Genomic DNA, 24,977 nt, shown 5'->3' with positions numbered 1-24,977 from the left:
GAAGAGCTACATGACCAGATGCTTGTTTAGAAGAGCTACATGACCAGATGCATGCTTCATTTATGTCATAAAATAATTACTTTAACTTCAGGAATATGGAAAACAAAGAACAAACATAGTCTAGATAGTCTCAAAGTATTATTTGGGTTATAGGAGTCCATTGGTAAAAGTATTGATTAATAATGAATTCACAAAATGAACAAAAATTTAATGATTTTATATTTTTAATAAGAACATCTGCAACCTCGACAGTTCCATGGTTGGCTCGCCAAGGTGGGACACATTATGGACACCTTTTAAAATCAGCAATATACAATTAAATTGCTGCTATAAAGGACATATACCCTTCAATTTGCTATTCTAAATTGAGTGATAATATCTCCTTTGTTAAAACTACCTGTATACACTTTGTTAAAACTACCTGTATACACTTTGTTAAAAGTACCTGTATTTTTGTTTCTGTGTGTCACGTGAAGAGGCAAACTGCAATGTTTTATGTGTGTTTGTATTTTATACACAGGTAGAAAGCTGATTATGTTATTTTTGTTAGCATTGAAGCAAACAAGTGAATGTTTATCTTGAAAATTTTCTCTCTGCTCTAAAATACAATGATCATTCACTCTCAGAAACTCTAACATAAAGAGGGATTTCTTTTGAAAGATAATCAGCTCATCAGTTTCCCCATGCTCTGTGGGTACAAAGTGAAGCAGTGTTTTGAAAGCATGCGTTTGTGGTTGTGTTTCGGGGGAACTGGTGTGTTAATGTGGTTTGCTGTTCATCTCTCCATGTGACATGTAAGGGCTGACTTGCTGAAATTTTGTAGGCTTTTATTTACAAAGAAAACACAGACCGTGTGTGACTCGGGGCCCTATCAGTCCACACATTCAAAGAAATCACATCTGCAAAGAGAGTGCCTAACTCAGAACACTTATGGATAATCTAATCTACAAGGAGATCAAAATTACCCTGCTCCTGTGCAAAAGAAAAAATAAGAAATTTAATTATTCACGAATTATTCATGAAGATTTTGATAGTGGCTCAAGGCTTGAGTTGGAAAAGAGACAATCACAGATTGTTGACAATCAGTGTTTTGTTGAAGAAAAAATATGGAATATTTCAGTCACAGGATAACACTCCATATTTCCAGAGTGTTTTTTAAAAAAAGAGGTGTTACCATAGACAAGCAAACCTTGGGTAGAAACAGAAATAAAAACAGACCCTCTGAGAAAGAAATGGGATACGGAATAGTGCTGGAAAGAAATGTCTGCCACAACGTGTGTCGTTTAGTTATAATAGACAGATTATAAGTTACATTTTGTGAGAAACACATGGCCATGTGCTAAACATCCATATGCCAAAGCTAATAAACCAGAATCCCACTGATGAGCCTTGCATAACTGATCCTACTTAGTGCTGGAAAGGCCTGGGAAGCCAGGGAAGCCGTGTAGTCAGGCAGTCAGAGATGTACCATCATAGGGACACATGTATCACCAGTGTACGTGGGTGTGAAAGAAATGAGCATGTACAGAACCAAACTCTAGGCATGAGTGAATGCCTAGATATGAGAAATGAAACAGAGGGCAACCCTCTATGGTCATGCCAAAGCCTTAGAACAGGGAATGGAGAGAATGCCAATTGGACAATAGCTATTCAGGAAGATATTTCTGAGGACCCAACTTTTCTTCTGATACAAAGGTAACAGGGAAGTCACGAAATGCAAACTTTTAGAAAGGAGCAACAATAATCAGAAGCAGTAAGCATGAAGCTGATCATTCAGAGAGATCTTGACCAGTAGAAGCATGCATTTGGCTTTTCATCAAAGGGGCCATGACCATAACGGGGATACCCAGAGAAACAACTAATCTGAGCTAGTGAGAGCTCACTGACACTGGACCAATAGTGGGGAAACCTGAATAGGACCAAACAAGGTCCACTGAATGTAGATGACAGTTGTGAGGCTTGGGCAGTCTGTGGAAACACTGACAGTGAGACCAGGATTTATCCCTAGTGCTTGAACTGGCATCATGCTGGGATTTTTAACTTGCATGACCTTGTTCAGGTAACCACAGTTGTTGTGAGTTCAAGAGTGACAACCATGTCACAGCACCCATCCCCATCCATGGCTCTTACATTTTCCCCACATCTCCCTCCCTGATCTTTCCTGAGTCTTGGGGAAAGATATGGAGGGAAGGGCTACTATAGACTGAACAATCTATCAGGGATTCTCTCACAGCCACAAGTAAAGTAGCTACTGCATTTCACTTTCTCATGACCTCGTTTCCTGATGACACTTCCTCTCCACTCTCCTGCACTGAGATATTGTGACAATATAGAAATTCTTTCTATCATTTGGGCATGAAGTCTTCAGAAATGTAAGTTCCTTTTCTCGACTCTTTCCCCAAATTTTACCTGGGTATTTATTATTTTCACTTCTGATTTATGTTTATATCTTATTCTCCTTTAAATGTTTTCTGACACATGATCCCAGTAGGCTCATAAAATTATGCAGCTATTACTAGCTAGCACTTACTAAACTATGTTTCATTTGCCATTATGATTCTTTGGTTCTCCTGTCTTCTCCCATACTGTTGTTTCTCTTGAAATCAAGGTGGTAACTTGGTACTATTTATTTTGTATCATCATACTTCTAGGCTGTTTTGCAGGGTCTAATTCGTGGTTGGGGCCTAGTGAATAAACATTTCTTAAGTAAATAAATTAACCATTTTCATTTTATAGAATATACAATGAATAAGTCTTTTCTTCAATTTAGAAAATAGTAGGATTTCATAGGGCTTGGTAGATGGCTCAATGTTTTCCACCACTCACTGCGCCTACACAGGACACATGTTCATTTCCCAGAGACCACATGCAAAACATTCAGCCACCTATAGCTTCAGTGTCAGTGAATCTGATGCCCCTTGCTGGTCTCTAAGAACACCTGCACACATGTGGCATAGACTCACACAGCACAAGAGAACAGAATTAAAATAGAATAAATCTTAAAAATAAAAGCATTGATCTAATTATATACATACATGCATAAAGTGTCACAAAATAATAAAAGATTACTATATGCATGGAAACTGATGGGGCAGACTTAAGTTATGCTATCACTTAGTTTTCTCCTTGCTGTGACCAAATATCTGCTAAGAACTTTGAGGAGGGAGGGATTTATTTTGATTTACATTTCCAAGAAGTACAGTCTCTCGTGGCAGAGGAAGGATGATCATAGGAGAGGAGGCTCAGTCACCTCCACAGTCAGAAAGAAGAGAATAAACAAGAAGCCAAGCTGCTCAGATATAAACCAAGGCCCACCCCTTAGTGATCAGATTCCTCCATCAAAGTCCCACCTTATAAAATTTTCACAACTTTGTAAAACAGCCTTTTCACCTGAGGGCCAACTGTTCAAATACATGAGCTCATGGGGAGATATTTGCATTCAAACCACATCAAGTATATAGGTAGGTTGTCCAGAAAGTACTTTTCTTTCAGCAGACATCTACATGAGAACTCAGCTCTGTGATGATCTGAGAGAAAACAACATTATAGGAAGGTAGCATTGAAGAGCATTACAACCTTAAGGGAAGCAGTAGTTCATTTTTGAGGTCAGCTTGACACAAGCTAAAGTCATCTGAGAAGAAGAAAGTTCAGATAGGAAAATTTCTCTATCAAATGGGCCTGTAGGTGCATCTATAGGACTTCTTGATTAATGGTTGATGTGAAAGAACCCAGTCTTCTGTGGGTGGTGTCAACCTTGAGCAGGCGGTTCTTAGAGGTATGAGAACAGTATTAGTGACAGGACCCTGAGGAGCAAGCCAGTAAAAAGTATTCTTCCATGGTTCTGCTTCAGTTCCTGCCTCCAGGATTCTGCCTCGAGTTCCTGCCCTGACTTCACTTCATGAAGGACTTTAAACTGTACAATGAAAGAAACCCTTTCCTCCCCAAATTGCTTTTGACCATGATGTTTATCATAGAAATATAATCAAACTAGAACAGAAGAGAACACACTTCTTCTGGGAAGTTTCAAAGGAAAAAAAAGAAAAGAAAGGAAGGAAGGAAGGAAAAAATAAAAGAATAGAACAGAAACCTTCTTGGAAGAGGAAGAGATGTGAGGTGCAGGTCCCTGGTCTTATTAACATGAGCAAAATTTCAAGAGAATAATTATGAATATGTGTTTCATGTCCCTCAAAATTTAGATCACTGGATGTTTTTCTGAATATCCTTTACCACACAGAGACTCTTTTTCACAACTTGTTCTGCTTCTATGTTGAAGTTCATGGTAAACATAATAGCCTTCACAATGTTCATTGACCCTCTCTCTGCCCATGTTGTTTCCCTGTCTATGTGCTATGCTCTACAAGTAGGTTTTTGCTTTTTCAAAATTCTGTCCTCACAGCCTAGAAAAGGGCTGATCCTAGAGATGATGCCCTCCTTAATACCTCCTGGAAGGGGACAGTGAGTCTCGTTTGTATGTAATGAGAGCTGTGGTTGCCATGGTGAAAATAAACAGAAAAGGAGATGGAAAGACTAGCTCCAAGATTGTTTCCATGATCAAGTTAAGGTCCCAGTTAAGTTTTCTCTGGACTGAAGGCAGTCTACGCATCAGGAAGCATCTGGATGCAGAAAGCTCTGGGAGAGAGCAGCGGCATGGATTGCTGATGAGTTGGCTGTGCTGGGTAGGAGAAAGTAAGTGATAGGTTGCTTGTTAGGTTTTAGACTTAATGGTGAGGATCACAATCAGGCAATTAATGAAGAGAAAAAAATGAATACTATTTGTCAAAATTATCCAGTAAGACTAGCAGATATACACAGTTAGATCACTAAAACAAAGCCACCCCCCAAAAAGTATCAATTGACTCTGTGTTTGTTGTTGTTGTTTGTTTGTTTTACTTTTACAATCTCTTTTGCCTAAAACTACAATATTGAATCACAGCATCACACAAAAAATATGTGTCGTCACTAGTGTGGGTCCCCAGTACATCTTCTTGGAGTTTGAATGACGATATTAAGATTTTAATAGAATGAAGTCATTGTGTCTATTTCTGTCTTCTCCAAATTTGTCTTTAAAGGGCATTTGCTCTTGTAGTCAATGCCCTCTCCAAAAATAGAGTAGGAAGTAGAATTTGGGAAGAATTTCTCCTGTCTTCCATGTGAAAGTGAGTAATAAATCCCTCTTTTATGGCCACGAAGGGGCAAGTCCATTTGTGCCTTCTTCTAGAGGCAGTGGATGGGACTCTGCTCTAAAATGAGAGGCTGACTGAAACAGCTTTCCTGAGCTGATGGGAGCTCATTGATTCCGGACTTACAGTGGAGGGAACCAAACTAGACCTTCTGGATGTGGGGGACAGTTGTATGGATGGGACTGTCTGTGCGGTCACTGGCAGTGGGACCAGGATTTATCCCTACTTCTTGAACTGGTTTTAGGGAGCTCATTATCTTTGGAGGGATACCTTGCTCAGCCTAGATATAGTAGGGAGGACCTTGGTCCTGCCTCAAAGTGATATGCTAGACTTTGTTGACTCTCCATGGGCACCCTTACCCTCTCTGAGGAGTGCTGAGCTAAACACAGCAGCTAACCCTAGAGGCCAGACAGTGGTGGCACACACCTCTAACCCCAACACTTGGAGACAGAGACAAATAAATCTTTGTGAGTCCAAGGCCACACTGAGTTACACAACACTGAATCAGTCTAAAGGAAAAACAGAGCCAATCCCTGGTGGCTCACACTGTTGGGAGCAGTGAGACCCCAGATTCTGAATTTCTTGTGATCCCCTGATCTGAGTGCCTACAGCTGCTCTGAGCACGAGACCTTCAGGAGTTCCTGATGGCAGGAGAGTGGTTTCTGGTGGGTTTGGCTGGGGCGTGGCTATCTCTATATAATCTGCCCCTGAACACAATAAAGGGGGCATTCTTAGGGAATTCAAGGATGACCCGTGTCGCTGTCTCTCTGTGTGTGTTTGTGTATTTTAACCTCCAGCTCCCTTGCCCGAAGCTTGGAACTGGGTAATAGCGCACCGAGCTCAGACTGCCCCCTGGGTTACACAACACTGAATCAGTCTAAAGGAAAAACAGAGCCAATCCCTGCTGGCTCACACCTTTAATCTCAGGACTAGGGAGGTGAAGACAGGAAGTGATATGGCTGGATGGAGAGAGGAATATAGGTGGGAGTGGGGGAGACAGGAGCTCACAGCATTCAGCTCAAAGCATTCAATCTGTGGACTTGTAGATACAGGATCGCCCATTCAGTCTGAGGATTCAGTAAACATAAGAACTAGCAGCTACTTTGCTTCTCTGATCTTCTAGTTTTCACCCCAATTATCTGACTCTGGGTCTTTATGATTATTAAGATCAGTTACAGTTCCAGCTACAAATGGCGTAGAAGTTAAGAGTACTGATCATCTTCCAGAGGATCCAGATTCAATTCCAAGCCCCCACCTTGCTCCTCATAATCATCGGTAACTCAAGCTTCATGGGAATTTGGTGCTCTCTTCTGATCTCGGTTCATACCAGGCACAATATGGTGCACAGACATACATGCATACCAAACATCCATACACACAAAATGCAATTATATAATGAATAATAAATGGATGTTGACTGTGAGGTGACACAGATCCCCTCCAGAAACATAAAAATTACAACTGTTTCTCATATGTGAATCATAATCTTTAATGGTTATATTGTATAAATAAAGGGGTGAGAGCAAGTATATGATAGTACATAGGGGAGCACAAGAGAAGAATTAGAAGCGCTAAGAAAGGGGAGGAATTGGTAATATTAATTGTGGGAGGGAGAGGATAAGATAGAAGGAGGTATGACAAAGAAAATAAGAGACATAATCAATGCAATCTTTTATGAAAAGTGTCTAAAATTACTATAGTGCTAAAATGAACAAAATTGTAGGGAGAAAATATTTTTCACTGAGATTCAATTTTAAAAGAAGCTATGATCTTATCCATCTTTTAAAAACATTTTTTGAGAACTTTAGACATGATCACTACTATACTTATATCACTTTTACCCCACTCTCAATGTCTTGCCCATTCCCTCTCTGCTCTCTCCTCTGCATGACCTCTTCAACCCTTGTTATACATACACACACATGCACATGCACACCCTCCCAAGTTCATTTAGTGGTGGGTGTATCTATGTGTTTGGGGCTCACCACCAGGAGTTGGGTAATCCCTCACGGAGTTTATATCTGGAAAAGACTAACTCTTCTGCTCTTAGCCGTCATTAATTCCCCAAAGTCCTTCATTTGCGTGTGGGGCCTTGGGAAAGAATTAAAGTCATAATCTATTTTCAATTAATAAAAGAAGTATTATTAAAATCCTTCATCAATACAGATGGAGCCACCAAGAGCTACTTCCCCAAGTCTTCTGTCTGATAGCAGTCTTATGTCTAAATCTATACTATGATATTCATAACTCTTTCAAACAATTGCATAATAACTAGAAATTGAAGGCATTCACTGAGGGGCAAGGCGTTCATTAGACTGACAATGAGCTACTGCATGTGCTGCTGAAGTCTTGGGGGTTTCTAGAGGCCTAGATCAGGCCACTAAATGGTAATCTAAGCCTAACATGTTCTGCAGAAACATGATGCATGATTATAGCAAGAACAGCATCTGTTTAGATTCTAATAATGTCTGCCTTCTATGATTGTGATCAAAATAAATGGATTGCATAAGCAATGTGTTCACATTAACAACCAAGATATACCAAAGAAAGGCGAAGGTTTATGGTCTGATAAAAACATGACCTGCATTCATTTGCATAATTGTTTTTCACTGTTTGAGACAATACTTTACACGTTTTGTGAGTATTAAGGTAAAGAATACTCATAAGAGCTCCCTGGGTATTGGCTGCTTTTTTTTTTTAACTATTACAGACAAAAAGATTTAGGCTCAAATAATTTTTAACAGTTTTCACAAAACAAAGTCTAATAATTTGTCCAGTGTTATTTCTCTGCCAGGAAGCAGAGATTCCTGTAGCAATATGTTACCAAGCCCCTCCTCCCCCCCAAAAAAATCTAAGATGAGCAGCATGTTAAGAAATGTCAGGAGATGGAGAAGATTTACATGCTGGATCTGTGGTTGCAAGTGACATCCCATGAAATAGAGCCAAGGAGTTCAAGAATGCTAATAAGAATATAGACGATGCAAAAGGGTATGGAGAATTGAAGAACACTTATCTCTAGCATCATTAAAATTTATTAACAAAAGAATCTGACAACATTTACTCCATACAGTAAACAGAACACTGAAAATTCATAGAGAAATTGTTGGGTGGTTATTCCCCTTAGAAAAAAAAAAGCTATCAGTAAAATGCGTTTATCTATTTCTTCTCTCTCTCAAACACACACACACACAAACACACAAACTCTTAAAGACTAACTTTGACAAAAATAATCTAATTTCACCCCATTTGGCTGGCAAGACAGTTGAACAGATAATAGCCTATTACACAGAGGCCCGACAGCCAGTATTCAGTCCTTAGCAAACACAGTGCAAGGAGAGAAGTGACTCCTAAAAGCTGTCCTTTTACCTCCAGATATGTGCCATACATGCACTGAACACACACATACACACTTACACATGGCATAATCACATATACATACACACGACTCACAGAAAAACATGCACCATATACATATAATTTAAAAATATGAATTTCTTGTTTTCATCAAGGGGGCATTTATCTTTTTCATTATGATTATAATCTTTATTCTCATAAATGTGATATTTTCATTGAGAAAAGATTGCATGTTTATATATATATATACAAACACAACCTAGTTGGTAAGATCATGTAACAGTGTCTAAACAGGAATTGGTAATTTTGTCTTTATTTTTGTCCTATTTTTAATGCTCTGGATCAGTAGCAGCCAATAAATGACATGATGCTAAATCATATTTTTTCCAGTTTGAAATAGGAAAAAAAATAAAAATAAAACCACCCAAACCTCACGTCAGTACCAAATGAGGCGGTTTATGCTGGTTTTGAAAAGGAATAGCTCCAAAGAGAGAAATAACAAACTGGAGCTTGAGGTCTTCCCTATATAACCAGCTTGGGAAGGAAACGCAGAAAAACAAATAGAAAGCGCCCAGGTTTCTTTATCATACCTGGACCAGGCCATGTACGCCCCTTGCAGCTCAGCCGTGCCCTGGCGCCAGGTCTTCTTCTTTTCCTATCCCACCTCCCCTCTTAAAACGGCACCCACCGCTCTATAAAATGATCTATTGGGACTTCAAAGCTGTGGCAATTGCATGTGGCACAGGATGTACGCAATTAATTATGTGATGTTTAAATGACAGGGTGTAGGAAAAATTGGGAAGAAGAAAAAGGTTTTTTTTTAGAGTGAAAAAAAAAAAAAACTGCCCAAGTAAACTGAAAGGCCTGGTTGTCTGCTTGCCAAGAACCAGTAGCAGATAAGACCTCCAGTTGCTGTGGAAACTGGGGCCTTCAGGAGCCAGAACCCAATTTCAGAAACCACAAAATCAACATAAACGTGTGCAAAAATAAAAAGGTTTGTTTGGCAAGTCACAAGGAGAAGGCGACCAATGTATAAAACACGTGAACCAAAGTGACCTTGGCCCACGAACGCCCTAATGACAGCGATGCCCACAGCAGACCCGGCACTGCTGAAATGAACGGTAACAAGACGCAGTCTCCACTGCTTTCTCTTATCAGCTAATTGCTACTTTGTGAAATATCAAACGTTAACCACCTCTTCGCCGCCCTACCTCCAAAAGCACAGCGCCCCCCCCCCCCCCCTTTCATGCAGGTTAGAAACCGAGAGTCCAAGCCCAGAGGCCAGAAAACCCATAGACCAACCCCTTCCTCTGTGTTCTTTAGAGCATGGTTTACACCGTATCACCCAAGAAAAGGAAAAGGAAGAAGGTGAAAAGTTGAATGCATAAGACATATTTCTTGATCTTTTTGCTGTTTCTGCAAAGAATAATCTCATTCTAAGCCATAGAGTAAGCTTAAGCTTAACTCTTCACAATTCTAAACCTCTATCTTATTCTGCACCCCTGCCTAAATTGCGTAGCTTTGGAATAAGCAATCTTTCTCTACAATAAGGCCATTGGTGAATCCACAACTTTAAATTTATTCAGCACTCGGTCATTATCTATGCCTACAGTGACATTTATGCCTTTATTTCATTTCCTATAACCAGCAAGATGATGAAGCATTTGAGCTGATAAGCCCTGCTTCACATACTACATAGCATTAAACCTAGAGTCTTTATTAATTACACAGCAGAGAGAATCTTCAAGCTTGGTGGTAAAGGGGCTCAGAAGAATTTTGATGAAATTAGTTAAACACTTGTCTAGGAAGACAAATTTAAAAGTCACATTGATTCTCAGGCAGATAAAATATAGAAAGAAACAAAAACCAACACAAAACATCATATATATGGAATATATACACATATACATGAAACACCATATATACAGAATATATGTGTTCCATATGGGGTATACATATGTGTATATGTGTATATATATATATATATATATATATATATATATATATATATATACATGCACACTGTGGAAATGGATCCATACATGAAGCAGAGAAGAGAAAGTGGTGGAGGCAATGGAAAGAACTGGAGAGAAGTGAGTCTAGAGGGTTTGAACAAAATATATTCAAGTATGAAATTCTCAAACAATAAACTTTTTAAAAGTCTGTCCCCTTCTCAATTCTAAATTTGTGGTCCTTGAGATATTTTCTTGTTAGCCGGGCGGTGGGGGTGCATGCCTTTAATCCCTGCACTGAGGAGGCGGAGACAGGTGGATCTCTGTGAGTTCGAGGCCAGCCTGGTCTACAGAGTGAGTTCCAAGACAGGCTCCAAAGCTACAGAGAAACCCTGTCTCTAAAACACCAAAAAAGAGATATTTTCTTGTCATTTAAGTGTGTGTACTGTATTAATACAGATTTTTAATCCGTATGCATCCAAGAATATAGGTAGTTACAATATTTCCATTCAAGAAACAATGAAGCAGGCAGAGAGTGGCAGGATTCAATTAAGAAGTTGACATTTGAACCCAGGTCCCTTGACTTGGAATTTTTGGCAATCCACTGTAGAAGGGCTACACAAATTGAAAATGGAGTTTTCCCCAGATAGTAATGTCTCAGGACATTCAGGAGGCTCTCAATCGTTCACATTTGTCTTTCTACTGCAAAACACAAATGAAAGTTAATAAGTTAAAGGGAAGTGGAAGGCTGGGCAAGGTTTCTGAGTATGTATTATGACAGAAAAACAAAGAAAGAAATGCCATCTAGATGTGAAGGAACAATGAATGGCGGCTTGAACTTCCCAGGCATACCTTTCCAAAGAAGCATTCCTTTCTCCCATGGGAATAGTTCAAGGAAGCCTGGTATCATACTAAGACCCGAACCTGTTGCTAGTTTCAGCCCTCATCCTTTTCCCCAATCTTCCCTTCATGGTGGAGGACTCCTGCAAGGGCCAGAACAGAGCAGAGTAACTGAATCAAGCAAAACTCTCCTTGGCAAGATGGCTTCTTCCAAAGGAACTTGATTAATCTAATAATGTTACACATTAAATCAATTTTCACCAAGAAAATGAAAGCCACACAGGGTGATATAAACCCCCTGGGAACTCCCCAAACACACCCAGCCAATGCTCTGGCTTTGTGCGACTTCTTTTATTTTACACAGAAAATTAAATGTTAGCAGTCCCGTTCTATTTTCGCCTACAATGTCCATTAAAAGTCTGGCTGCAATATTTATGAATAGCAAAACAAGGCCACCAGGACACATATCAGCTCAAAGCAAGTTTCAGTTACAGACCTGTCAAGCAGAGCCTCAGACATTAAAAATAGCAATAATGTAGAGGGCTAGCTTAGAAGAACAGGGCATACAAAAGAGTTTGTAACTTTCAGAAATATAAAATAGCCTCTTCATGTGCGTTAGCAAAAGTTTATTTTCTGGTGTTCTGGTCCTTAGGTTACTGAGTGGAGAATCGGGTTCAAAGATATATTTAATAAATTTACAATAAAGCCCACAGGAGAGCAACTTAAAGAGAACTATTGAATGTTTGAGAATATGATGTGATTCACAATGAGAGCTTGATGCCTTAAGAATTAATCTTTTTTCATTTTACTTTATTTTTATTCTTTTGTATTTGTATGCAGTGTATTTTAATCAGCCTATGCCCGTCCAGGCAGCACTAAGAAGTCCCAGTGGGTTTAAACAAATGAATCTTTTTTTTAAAAATGTATTTTATTTTTAAATTATGTGTACATTCAGGAGTGTGGTGTGTTTCATGAGTGCAGCACTACGTGAGGCTAGAAGAATGCCTTGGATAAATCCCAAGGAACTAGAGTGAAAGATGACTGTGAACCACCTGATGTGGAGGCGGCGAACGGAACTCAGGTTCCCTGAAAGTACAGTATGAACTCCCTTGATCCATTTGGATTTTATTTCCAAGTATAAAGATCCCAGCCTCTACTACAACCCCAAATGAACCTTGTTTGAAAAAAGGTTTCTTCTCTTTTATTTTTTCTATTGATGGTGATTATGTATGATCAGAAATTAACTTAAGAAGGAATGTGGAGAAAGAGACAGGATAGCTGTGAATGGGTTGTTGGTGGCCAAGGCTGAGAGAGAGAAAAATGACGAGAACAGTCTTGAAAGACAAACAGCTCACATATATCACTGTGAGCTGATGAAGAGAGAACCTTTTCGTTTGGAAAACAGAGGTAAGCATTCTGCTCTGTGCCGTTTTCCAGGGGTGCATCATGGGCTGTAATTGGTCCCTAGTTAAAGGGAGAACTGAAACACATTCTTGACACTTGGAAATAAAAATCAGTGTGAAGAGGCAAATCGATGGGGGTTAAGATTAACCACGGACACCAATATTCTATTTCTCCTGGATGAACTTTGACCACTTAGTTCAGCAAATTTTGTAAAAACACCAACAAATGCAATAATTTTATTAGTCAATCTCCACATTGCTCCTCAAAACTCAAAAGCAATGAAAAAGAAAATGGGTGTAAAGGGATATGTAGAAGAAATGCATGGCAACCTATTCTCTAAGCTCTCTTTCAGTAGCCAAGGCTTCCTCTTTCCTTTTCTTTACCCTTCAGGCTCAGCCTCCATGTAGGGGTTTCATTTGCTAATGCAGGTTTACACTTTAATAAATTTCCTGCCTTTTGCATGCTGCTGGACACAAGGTAGATTACACAAAGAATGACCTTAGGATTGTGAAACACTCATTGGCTTCTGGTCATGGAGTAACATCATCCTAAATGTTTTACTGTTGGTTCCTTTTCCATATGAAAGAAGAAAGCATCTTTATTTAAACTGCAGCCAGAGGGTAGAAATAAGGAGACAGGATGGTAAGGGGAGCAAATAGATGAGAAGCACATGAATTTTGGTACAATCAGCTTTTGAGACGATATGTATTTAATTTTTAATTATGTGGGTATGTCTGTGTTGTGAGTGTGGGTATCTTTCAGGTCTGGGGAGTTTGATCCCCCTGGAGCTATCAGCTGACATGGATACTGAGAACCTAATTGGAACCCCTGCAGGAGCTCTATCCCTCGAGCTCCAGAATCAATCAGTTCTTAATGGGTCTGCCTCTTCAACTGAGTTCAACTTGGTAGCATTTTCTGTGTTGAAGGATTAGCTGAGTCGTAGGAGATTTAGATGGAGTACTGTCTTGCTTCGTGTGTGTGTGTGTGTGTGTGTGTGTGTGTGTGTGTGCGTGCATATAGAGTAACTCTCACCCCACAGAGAATTACTGACCTAAAGATCTCCCTGTAATGGAAAGAGGGTATGGTTTCCTTCTAGTTAGCTTTCAAAGGAATTGTTCAGTCATCTGGTCCCCAAGCTTAGGTGTCCCATCTCTATGTTGCAGAACAGATCTGCCTGGATCCATTTCTCATTCAGTCGCTGCAATGGCAGAGTGCCAAGTGCTCTCTTGGTAATTGCAGGCACTCTGCAACTTTGGGTTTTCTCTATCATTTACCTCTGACATGCTTTTGAAGTGCACTTATTCTGGCTCTACTCACTTTGCAATTCTCCAGAATTTCTTTCAGGATAAATGGACTATCAGGAAATGTCAGATTAGAGAATAAAACTCTGGGAATAAAAAGAATCATAAAGTCTAAACTGTGCAGGACCAGAAATGTGAATGTTTGCCTCCAATACCTTCTTTACTGGAAGTGAATGTTGTGAGTACTGAAATGCAGATCAATATTCCAAGTATTCTCTTATGGTTTGATGGGGGAAGAGTTAGACTGTAGCCATGAACCACCAGACTCAGCAAATCTGAATTGAACTTAGATAGATTTAATGTTAAGTAGGCTTATGGGGCCTAGAGTGGTCTTTAAATACAAGTGTAGACAGACTAAGAAACATGGTATTAAAAGATATGATGTACTCCATCACATCAACTCCTAGAAAGAACTTTGAGTCAATTCTAAACCAAGATAATCCATCTGAGGTCATGAAAGGGAAGACTAGATTTAGAGTGAGAGAAAAGAGCTGGGTGGGTATAAGGCTAGGAGGGGAGGGGAAAGGGAACTAGGAAACAGTCAATGTGTGTGATGTGCCCATAAGTGTCAGCCTGAGGTGGTTGCTATGAACTCTGTCCCTGACATCAAGGAACTGAGTAAGGCTCATCTTCTCTAACTTTACCAAGCCAGAAGGACTATTTCCCCAGGCCATTCCCAATTACCCCAATCAATTCTAGGCTCTGCAGTAATGATGTATTTTGGGATCTGACTTATCACATGATGCAGTGATAAGTATCCCCTATATTTCCCTTGTCTTTTGTATTATTTGTGATGAAAAAAGAGGTTGATTTCAATTTGCTCAGTTTTAATAACCCTAGAAGACAATTCAACACACACATCATTTAAGGTCATCTATTAAAATAAGACACTATGTTATTATGCAGAATCAGTTAATCATATACTCTTTTTTCTGATTACCACTATTACTTTATAGGGCTAGTATTCTTATAATGCTTGGAGAATTTTTTAAAGGTGAATTAAGACTGAGTTCATTCCTCAGCAGGTAACAGCAGTTACCTGAGTTCAAATCCCCAGAATCTATGTAAAAAGCCAGGTGTGGTTAAATATGTGTCATGGTAGGAGAACATCTCTGGATCTTGCTAACTGCCAGTCTAGGTCCAAGTCCAGTGAGAGACCTATCTATCTCAAGGGAATAAGATGGAGGGCGAGGAAGCTGAAGCCCTAGTGTCCTCCTGTGTTCACTGCAGACACATCTGCACATATATTTTTAGTTATAATACATTCCATATGCTACGTGCACATTGCTTGATAGAATCATGTTTTCAAACAGTCTAATGATGTCATCATAGAATCTATTAAATAGTTTGTGACTACTTAACTTTATAAATAATGTGTTTGTTAGTATCCCAGGTTCATAAGCATTTAGACCCAATCACCACCAACAATAAAGTGGACCTTCTTGTTTTTGTAAAAGTTTAATCTGAGAGAGCCCATTATGCTCTCACTTCTTCTTTCCAGAGGATCACCACCTGTCGGGTGATTTAGAGTCTTTTCCAATATATATATATATATATATATATATATATATATATATATTCTATAAAGAACTTGATTTTTAAAAATCACAACCGCAGATGTTTTGGAAAATCACAACCAATGAAATGTGTTGGAGAAACCCCGAGGTTTCAGGAAAGAGGAAGATTAGAACCAGTGCTGTTATTCCAATACAAGATTCATATATGAAGGGCATCAGATATCCTTCCTCATGGATGAGGTAAAAAGTTCACTCTAAGTAGCAGAGGAAAGATCTTAGCAAGTTGTATAAAAAGATGTTCATTTGCGTAGAGGAGATGGCAAAGTTCTACTTGGAGTAATGTTTGCATAATCCTTCCTTGTTTTCAGAGACCAGTATAAAAGTGTTCCTAATCATATGAGGAACGTTAACTTCAGGCTGTCTCCCATTCTGAAACAAGACCTCTATGCCCCGGGAGATCTTTATGGCCATGTGAGCGTATGAAACACTGGAGCCCCTTCCCTGTTCCCACCCCTCCACAGGGAGCTAAATGCACTAGCTGGCTGAATTCCCTCTTTCTGTCAATGGAGCTACCATTCCTGTAGCCATCCACACTTGAAATTTTGGAGTTAGTTTTCATCCGGTTGGCTTCCTACCCTTTACCTCAATCATGTACAAATCTGTTCAACTCTCTTATGTCTCTTTCCCATGCAAGTCCATCTTGTCTGCCATGTTGCAGGATCCTGATTCAAACATTTATTGTCTCATGACACTCAGTCGCAGTCCTATTTCTGTCTAAACTATTTCTATCATAAAATATAATACATAAAATCTATTTTTATATCTATCAAATGAACCTCATGACCTCCACCTTGGCATTCATCTTGGTGTCCTTCCATTTGTCTTTATCTCTTTGGCACAAGCTGGTGACATGCTCGGCGTCTAAAGGGTCAGGAGAACACATTTTGGTCTGACTTCCTATTGTGATCTCTTTAGAAAATTCACATTGGACTTTAGCAAACAAGTAACTTGATCTCTTGGTTTGAAAATCTGATTCATTTTATTCATAATCCTTCTTATCAAATCAATTGAACATGAAACTGTTTTACATGTAAAAATCAATGACATTTGTCATATTGACTACTTTCAATTACTTATACTTCAGGAAATTTTCATAAATATCCAAGTGATTTTGCTTGTTGTCCTTCATTATAACAGGGTATATGCCCAGAGCACAGAGACATCCAGTAACAAAACCCTTCAGAATTTCACAAGGATCACACAAATTTCTCCTTCCACTAACGTTCAGCAGTGAGTTTTCAGAAAATCGTTTTATTCCTCAGTAATGAATCTGGGCTGAAGAGATACATCAGTGGGTGGAATATTCCCAACACAAGCAATGAGGATCTGCTTTCCAATCCCCAGAACTCAAGTAAAAAGACCAAGAAAACGAGGCTAGTATTAGTACGCATACGAATAGCAAATTGCTAGGAAAAGCTAATGCATTCTATTTGAAATTGAGGGTAGTGGCTGGGGCAAGGCTACAGCAACCTGGTCTCTGACCCTACCCAGAACATAAAACATTGACCAATAGCCATCATTAGAAAGTTAATCATGGCCAACTCTGTGCCCAATCTAAGCACAAAAGCTATATTCTCTGGATGAGTTTGATGAACCTCTGCATTCTATACTAACTTGAAAAATAGTATTAAAGGGCTCCTCAGTGACTTGTTCTTTGGGCTGCAGAAACTCAGTTCCTTTTATCTTTTCTCAAAGTTCTGGTTTTCTCGGCCTTTAATCATCACTCCTTTTCTCTGAACTCCCTCCAAACCTCTGTGCTCTTTCTTGCCTGTCCTTTCCACAACTGGTCCCTATGTGGAGTAAACAGCAGAGGAATGGCATGGACAGCCATCCTAAGTGGTAAGGTTGGGTTGTGCTAAGCACCCAGTACATACATCCTCATTCAGAATCCCTTCCCTGGGTTGCAAAACTTGGCAGGGCATCAAAAGGGTTTTCATGGCCTATTCATATGGCATTACATGAGGGTGATGATTTAAAAATATTCTCCTGGGTTTGCTATTAAACAGCAAAATCTCCAAATAAGTACGCATTCAGAGAACCAGAAATTTAAGAACTGTTTATTATTTTCATTATTTATTTGTTCAAATAAAATTCATACCGTAAAAGTGTTTGATCTATGTATGCGTCTATAGACAGCATGTATACGTATATGCTGTGCTAAATAAATATTAAAATTCTGTTTATATAAAATTAAATAAGGCGTATAATAGATATTTTTAAAAGAGTTTAAATTACCCTTTTTTGTCGCAGATATTCTTGATTGTATAGGCAAGCATTCATATTAAAATGTCATGTTGTCATATATTAGAGGCATAATTAGGAGAGAAAAAGAAAATCTCACTGATAAAGGAATAAGAACCAGGCTGATGGCAGATTGCTTACAAGCAACAACAAACGTATAAACTGGAATAAAAATAAATAGTATTTTCAGATATAAAAGCAAGCTTTCCACTCATAGGCTGAATTAAAACTATTTCAAAGACTTAATAAAAATACATATGTACTTCAAGGAAAAGAAGAATATCTTACAAAGAAAGCTTAAGATCAACAGTGGCAAAAAGAGAAAAAAGTTGAATATATGCTGCTGCTTATAAAACTAAGATATTAGATCAGGGAGGGAATGCACGGAATATACATCATGTGCTATTGAGGGTGTCCAATCCTCAGGAAGCTGTGTCTTATTTTGTGTAACATGATATATGTTTTTTTTTTTTTTTTTTTTTTTTTTTTTGAGACAGGGTTTCTCTGTGGCTTTGGAGCCTGTCCTGGCACTAGCTCTTGTAGACCAGGCTTGTCTCGAACTCACAGAGATCCACCTGCCTCTGCCTCCCGAGTGCTGGGATTAAAGGCGTGCGCCACCACCGCCCGGCCATGATATATGTTTTTAAAGAGCAATAAAAATGAAAATTGTGAATGTACATGGTACATAGATACAAACATGGATTTAAAACAGATTTTAAAAGTAACATCCCAAGAATTAATTCTTAGAAAGAATATACTAAAATGACCTAAAACTATACCTATTTAAAAATGTATGCTTTCAAAGTTTTCTACCAAATGAAATACCAGCCAAACAGGATTCATACACATCTCCAAATATTCAAGATCAATACTAGTTCACTGAAATTTACCAGAGAATGAAAAGCTTATATCCCAACTCGTTCTATGAATCTAGAAACTCTTGAGGCTAGACATGGAAGGAGATTATGAAAACAAAAAGAAGAAAGAAAATCACTGAGAGAAATAACTTTATTTTTTTTTTTGGTTTTATGTGCATTTTATTCACTAGTGCCTTCTTTTTGTCCTTGATCTTGGCCTCCCACCTCCCTCTCCACACGTCTGTCCTTCAGTGCCCATTTCTTTTTTTTTTATTTTTTTATTTTTTAAAAAAAAAAAATTCCGCCTCCTCCCAGCCTCCCATTTCCCTCCCCCTCCTCCCACTCCTCTCCCCCTCCCTCTCCAGTCTGAAGAGCAGTCAGGGTTCCCTGCCCTGTGGAAAGTCCAAAGTCCTCCCCCCTCCATCCTGGTCTAGGAAGGTGAACATCCAAACTGGCTAGGCTCCCACAAAGCCAGAACATGAAGTAGGATCAAAACCCAGTGCCATTGTCCTTGGCTTCTCAGCAGCCCTCACTGTCTGCCATATTCAGAGAGTCCGGTTTTATCCCATGCTTTTTCAGTCACAGTCCAGCTGGCCTTGGTGAGCTCCCAATAGATCAGCTCCACTGTCTCAGTGGGTGGGTGCACCCCTTGTGGTCCTGACTTCTTTGTTCATGTTCTCCCTCCTTCTGCTCCTCATTGGGACCTTGGGAGCTCAGTCCTGTGCTTCAGTGTGGGTCTCTGTCTCTATCTCCATCCATCACTGGATGAAGGTTCTATGGTGATATGCAAGATATTCATCAGTGTGGCTATAGGATAGGGTCATTTCAGGTTCCCTATCCTCAGCTGCCCCAGGAACTAACTGGGGATATCACCCTGGGCACCTGGGAGCCCCTCTAGGTCCATGTCTCTTGCCAACCCTAGGATGGCTCCCTTAATTAAGATATGTGCTTCCCTGCTCCCCTATCCAACCTTCCTTTATCCCAATCATCTCGTTTCCCCAAGTTCCCCCCATCCTCTCCTTCTCACTTTTCTCTCCCCATCTCCCCTTACCCCCTCCCACTCCACCCCCAAGATCCCAATTTTTTGCCCAGCAATCTTGTCTACTTCCCATAACCAGGAGGCTAGCTATATGTTTTTCTTTGGGTTCACCTTCTTATTTAGCTTCTTTAGGATAGCAAAACTTTAAACGGAAACAAAACAGATCAGACTTTGATCAAATTAGATCTTGTCTGGGGATTCAGTGGGTGCTGACGTCATGAAAATTTCAGTCAATCTCACTTTAAAACACACAGAGTCAAAGAATCTAAGACATAGAGAGACCAACACAGGTGTCCACACTTGCATGTACCCAAATGCCTGAATTTTTATTACAAAGATTAAGCGTGACTGTCTCACGTGGAAAAGGTATCAAAATTGCTTGAAGAAGGGTGGAGGGATAGAGGGACGGAGGGCAATTGAAGAATATAAAGGCAGAGACTAAAGAACAGAAGAGAAATCTACTTATACTAAGAAAAAATAGTGCTATTTAAATGACTGTAGTTTGTCCTAGCTTCCCTTTTCCATCTCCCACTAAAACACTTCTAAGTCTATTGAATTGTGTGTGTGGGAATGGGATATTACATGTAAAGCTATTTTAAATGACTGCTGATGCACAAGCTCTTAGATAATGCAGATGTCTTCACATCTGTTTTTCTATGCGGTAGGGCAAGGAGTTGTCAGAAAAGAAGCCTAGAAAGAAAAGTCAGACACCAGAACATTAATGTCAAGTGAAAAGGCATGTTAAGGATGCATGATGAGACAGCCCTGAAAACCCAACTGATGCAGCAGTAAGGCAAGCGAAGCTGCATTTTACTCCTGCATGGCTCTGTACACAGCAGCATCCCCAGACAACGTGGAGCTGTGACTTAATTCGCTTTCTTTATGCAGCTCCTTGTACATAAATCATAGAAAGTCTTTCTCATGTCATTTCCTATTTCTCAGGATTTTCCCTGGGCCCCTCTGCTAATTCTTGGAATCTCTCCATTCAGCGTCGGAGGCATAATCTGATTTGGCGAGTCAATACCAAGGCAACTGCCTGTGTGTTTTCTTTCCACAGGATCACGGGATGCCAGCCCATAGCTTAAGAAATGGTGATGGAGGGGAGTAGGGGTGGGGAAAGAGGTCCTGTTTCTTGCGAGGCTGATTACACAAGACAAAGCCAATTAACGTCTGATTCCTCACAGGTTTCTGCAAGCAAATTGTTCCAATTACCCCAAACCAGTGAGCAAATTGTGAAGTAATTAAGAAGAGTACTCATGACTCTACCAAGCTGGCCCTGTCATCCTGCCGTCAGAAACTCTGTGGACAGACGGACTAAAAAGCAAGCTGAAATGTGTGAATCGTGCTACCAGCATCGTTCACCATCTAATAAAAACATATACAGTCGCATGGAATTCTATGTTTTCTTTAATTCAGGCACATACCTTCCAATATAATATGCTTATCTGGCTATTACAATTTTAGAATCAATGCCTTCATTTAAATATAAAATAAGAACATTATCTTTCTTGAGTTTAGAAAGTCTATATGCAGCCAAAGTCAGGACATTTTATAACACTATGGAATAAAAGACCCCACCATTGCCGTTTATAGTCCATAACAAGCAGCGTACAAGCAAAGTTCACATTAGTGATGGAGACAGAATACTTTAATGGGCCTGTTAAATTTTGTTTTCACAGGCTACTTCGTCATTTCAAAACAAAGCCTAAACAAACTCCCCATGTATTTACCCTGTTTGTCACCGAGAATTACGACTGACTTGATCTCATCTGTGAAGCCATGACGGGTTGAGTCTCAAACATTTCTTCAGGACCAGGAGGTAAGATGTGACAAGACTTTCTTTTAAAGTGTGCAAATTTCTTAACACCGTAGTCTGCAGATAAAAGAGAAGTCAGCCTTTTGCATGCTGATGTGTTTGGGAGAATATCGTCCCTATAAAAGATTTCATCTTGATCAAGAAAGTAGAAGGCATCACAACTTGGTTGTTTGCAAATCAAATGAGAAGCCTTTTCAAAGTAATACAATAAGTTGGAGTTGAAGAAAATAAATCAATTCACTTTAAAGACTTGATGTGTGATGGAATTAATCTCATTTTAATGGTCTCATGGGAGCAATGGATGGCTTGTCTCATGTTAATATATGATAATGTATTGGTTGATTATTTTGTAATACCATTTATGATTTAGCATTTCCTTTATACTCTATCTTCCATATATGATATTTTAAAGGACTTACATTTAATTTAATGTATGGTGACTAAAAATGAATTAGTGTTTATCAAAAGTCTACTGTTCGTAAAATACTCTACCAAATGGTTATCATACTTTGTTCTCCAATGAACCTATGTGGTTAACAGTTTATTAATTTGTATGGCGTATGGTAAGGAACTGAGTTTCAAAGTGTTTAAATAACTCAGCTAAAGTTGTAGTACAAGTACACAGATCTTTTTCTACTTTTTAAAATTGAAAATAGATTTTTTTCCCATATAGTATGTCGTGATTACAGGTTTTTCTCCTCATCTCTTCCCAGATCCTCCACGCCTTCCTTTCAATTCAAATCCAAACACTTTCTGACCCTTGTAAAGGGCCCTCCTGTTGTTAGCACTCTTTTTCAATACCGTTTTGTACTATAGCATTAACGCCTGAAATATGTTTTAAAGAATTTTATTTGTTTGATATATGTTTGCCTATCGAGGTGCTGTTGAGATGGCTCAGTGGTTAAGAGCGCTTGCTGCTCTTGTAGACAGCCTCAGTTCGGTTCCCAGGACTCACATTCGTCAGCTCCCAACTGCCTAAAACTCCCGTTCCAGGGGATCCAGCACCCTCTTCTCCCTCCTGCACTCACATGGTGCACCCACACATATACACAAAAGCACACACATGATAAAAATTAAACAAATATCTTTAATTGCTTATTGGGGAACAGATACCAGTTGTTGAAAATAGAACAATGAAATAAAAATATAGAGGAAACAGATAATAATTATAAAGATTAAGCAGGGGGTAAAAAATGCCCATGTGAGCAAAAATAGAGGATGAAATGGGGCAAGAGAAATGGATAGGGAGATTTGAAATTCAACATACGAGGGGCAGGGTGGGATTCCTTGGACAATGACATGAGTGTTGATACAGAGAAGTCAAGTAAATGGGGACATCAGGAGATGCAGACCTCCAGAGAGACACAATCGCATAGGACCATCCCCCAAATGGGATACGTATGGAAGGGAAGTAACAGAGGCCAATATGCGGGGACAAGAAGAGGCATGTGGAGTCTTTAAACTTTTAATGTTTTACTTTTTAAAATTTATTCTTCTCTTATATGTTACATCCTGAATGAAGTTCTCCCCTCTCTTTTCCCCACCCAGGCCCTTCACCCCATCCCTACCCCCACTCCCAGGTCCACTTCTCCTTACTCTTCAGCAAAGGACGGACCTCCCAGGGTTTATTATGCAAATTTATGTGATATAACTTGACCTTCACAGAAATCCCTTTACATGAAATAGCAATTATCTATTTATGAGTTGCTATTCTTTTGAAATTTACTTCCATGTCTTCATTCATTCCAGTCAGGTTAATGGGAAATAGTCTACAAGCTAGCTATTCTGTAACATGGAAAATGGGTTTTAATATGGTAGTCAAAATCTCATCATATCAATTACTAATGGGTATGATTAAAAATTATATATCTCAATATTATGCATTGATTCATGCTGGAAACGTTATACAACTTACAATAAAATAAATAAAGGTCTTTGCATGTAAGATTGCCTTTAGTGATTAACTCATGAAGCACAAGTTGGATATAAAAAGGAGAACAAGAAGTTACTTTCAGTGGTATGATCTGTTTAGAAGTGTGTTTCTATGACATAATTTAAAATTTCTATGGTGATAATAATTACTTAAGTCATAGCACTGAACACACAATAGCTTAACTTTTAAATTTAATGCTGATAGTAACTTTTTTCATTAAAATCGTTTCCATTGGTTTCACTTAATATTTTTATAATGGAAAGGTACCCATCAAATATAGAAACTAGAAGAAAATTCCTTTCTGGCAGAGCTTAAAAGTGCATGACATTTTTTTTTGAAAACTTATATTTTTTTCCTAGACACTCAATCATCATGTGTAAAACATACAGTGATATGGTAGCAAGATGACCCTACTGTTCCTAAGTAGCTAAAAGATAGTAGGATTTATTTACACTGACCAGCATTGTAGATAAAGGTCCATCCTTGTCTAATTGCCATTCCTGCTTTCTAAACAGTATTGACTGAACAGGCTCAGTATGTGAGTCAGGCAACAGAGGTCCTTGCCTGATGCTGTCATTACTGCTAGGTTGATTTTGCTGTCACTGGTTCTGACTAGAGTATCACATTTCCCTTCAACATTTCTGAAGCACTTTGGCACTCTGAATCCATTCACCTTAATGCCTGAGCTGTATCAGGTCCTACCATTTGGCTTTTCTGGGATGCTATCTTTTGCGACTCCATCAAAAGTGCTTGGTCATACAGTAGGCAGATGCAATCAGCCTATTTATAAGGACAGAAAGCCATCCAGGTTTCTAATGGCCTTGTGATTCATCCCCCAGTGGCTCAGAGGCCTTTTTGAACAACAGTGATTGCCATCTGGTTTCTCTGGGGATGATAAATTCAGCAATAAATACGGTTCTCGGTACTCTGTCCCTCTAAATCCAAGTCACAAATACTGTGACTCACAAGTTCCCTCCCACCCAACAACACAACAGCTACAGAGCTTAAATGAGCCTTTGACACTGCCTGTACCACCCAACTACTAGTTTTGTCTAGGCTACATTTCTGTTGGATTCACTACAGGCTTTTTTTTTTTCTTAACACACATGCACACACACACTTTCTTTCTTTTTTTCTAAAGAGGCAGGGGCATGCAGCCAAATGAACTGCGTTAAGCAGTGGGTTCCATTTTAGGTGTTGACAGTGTATAATAAATCCAGACCTACCTAACATTTACAGGAACATTATAAAATGAGTGAAATGGCATGAGCTGGTTGCCAGGCCAACCAGACAAACACAATAAACAGGCAACAGTGACCGAGCTAAGTGACACCATCTCTCCGGTTTAAAATATATCACTTTACATTCGTCTTTGACCACTTCGAAAGCTTTTTGTTTTATATTTTTTCAAAACTTTCTTTTATAGCACAGATTAGCAGTAAATCTTTGCAGATGGGGAAGTCGTTTTCTCTTTTGGTTTTTA

Source organism: Microtus oregoni, unplaced genomic scaffold, assembly GCF_018167655.1.
Source record: "Microtus oregoni isolate MIOR12 unplaced genomic scaffold, Mior012 000048F_ref0000485, whole genome shotgun sequence".
NCBI lineage: Eukaryota > Metazoa > Chordata > Mammalia > Rodentia > Cricetidae > Microtus > Microtus oregoni.
This window is presented reverse-complemented; position numbering follows the sequence as displayed.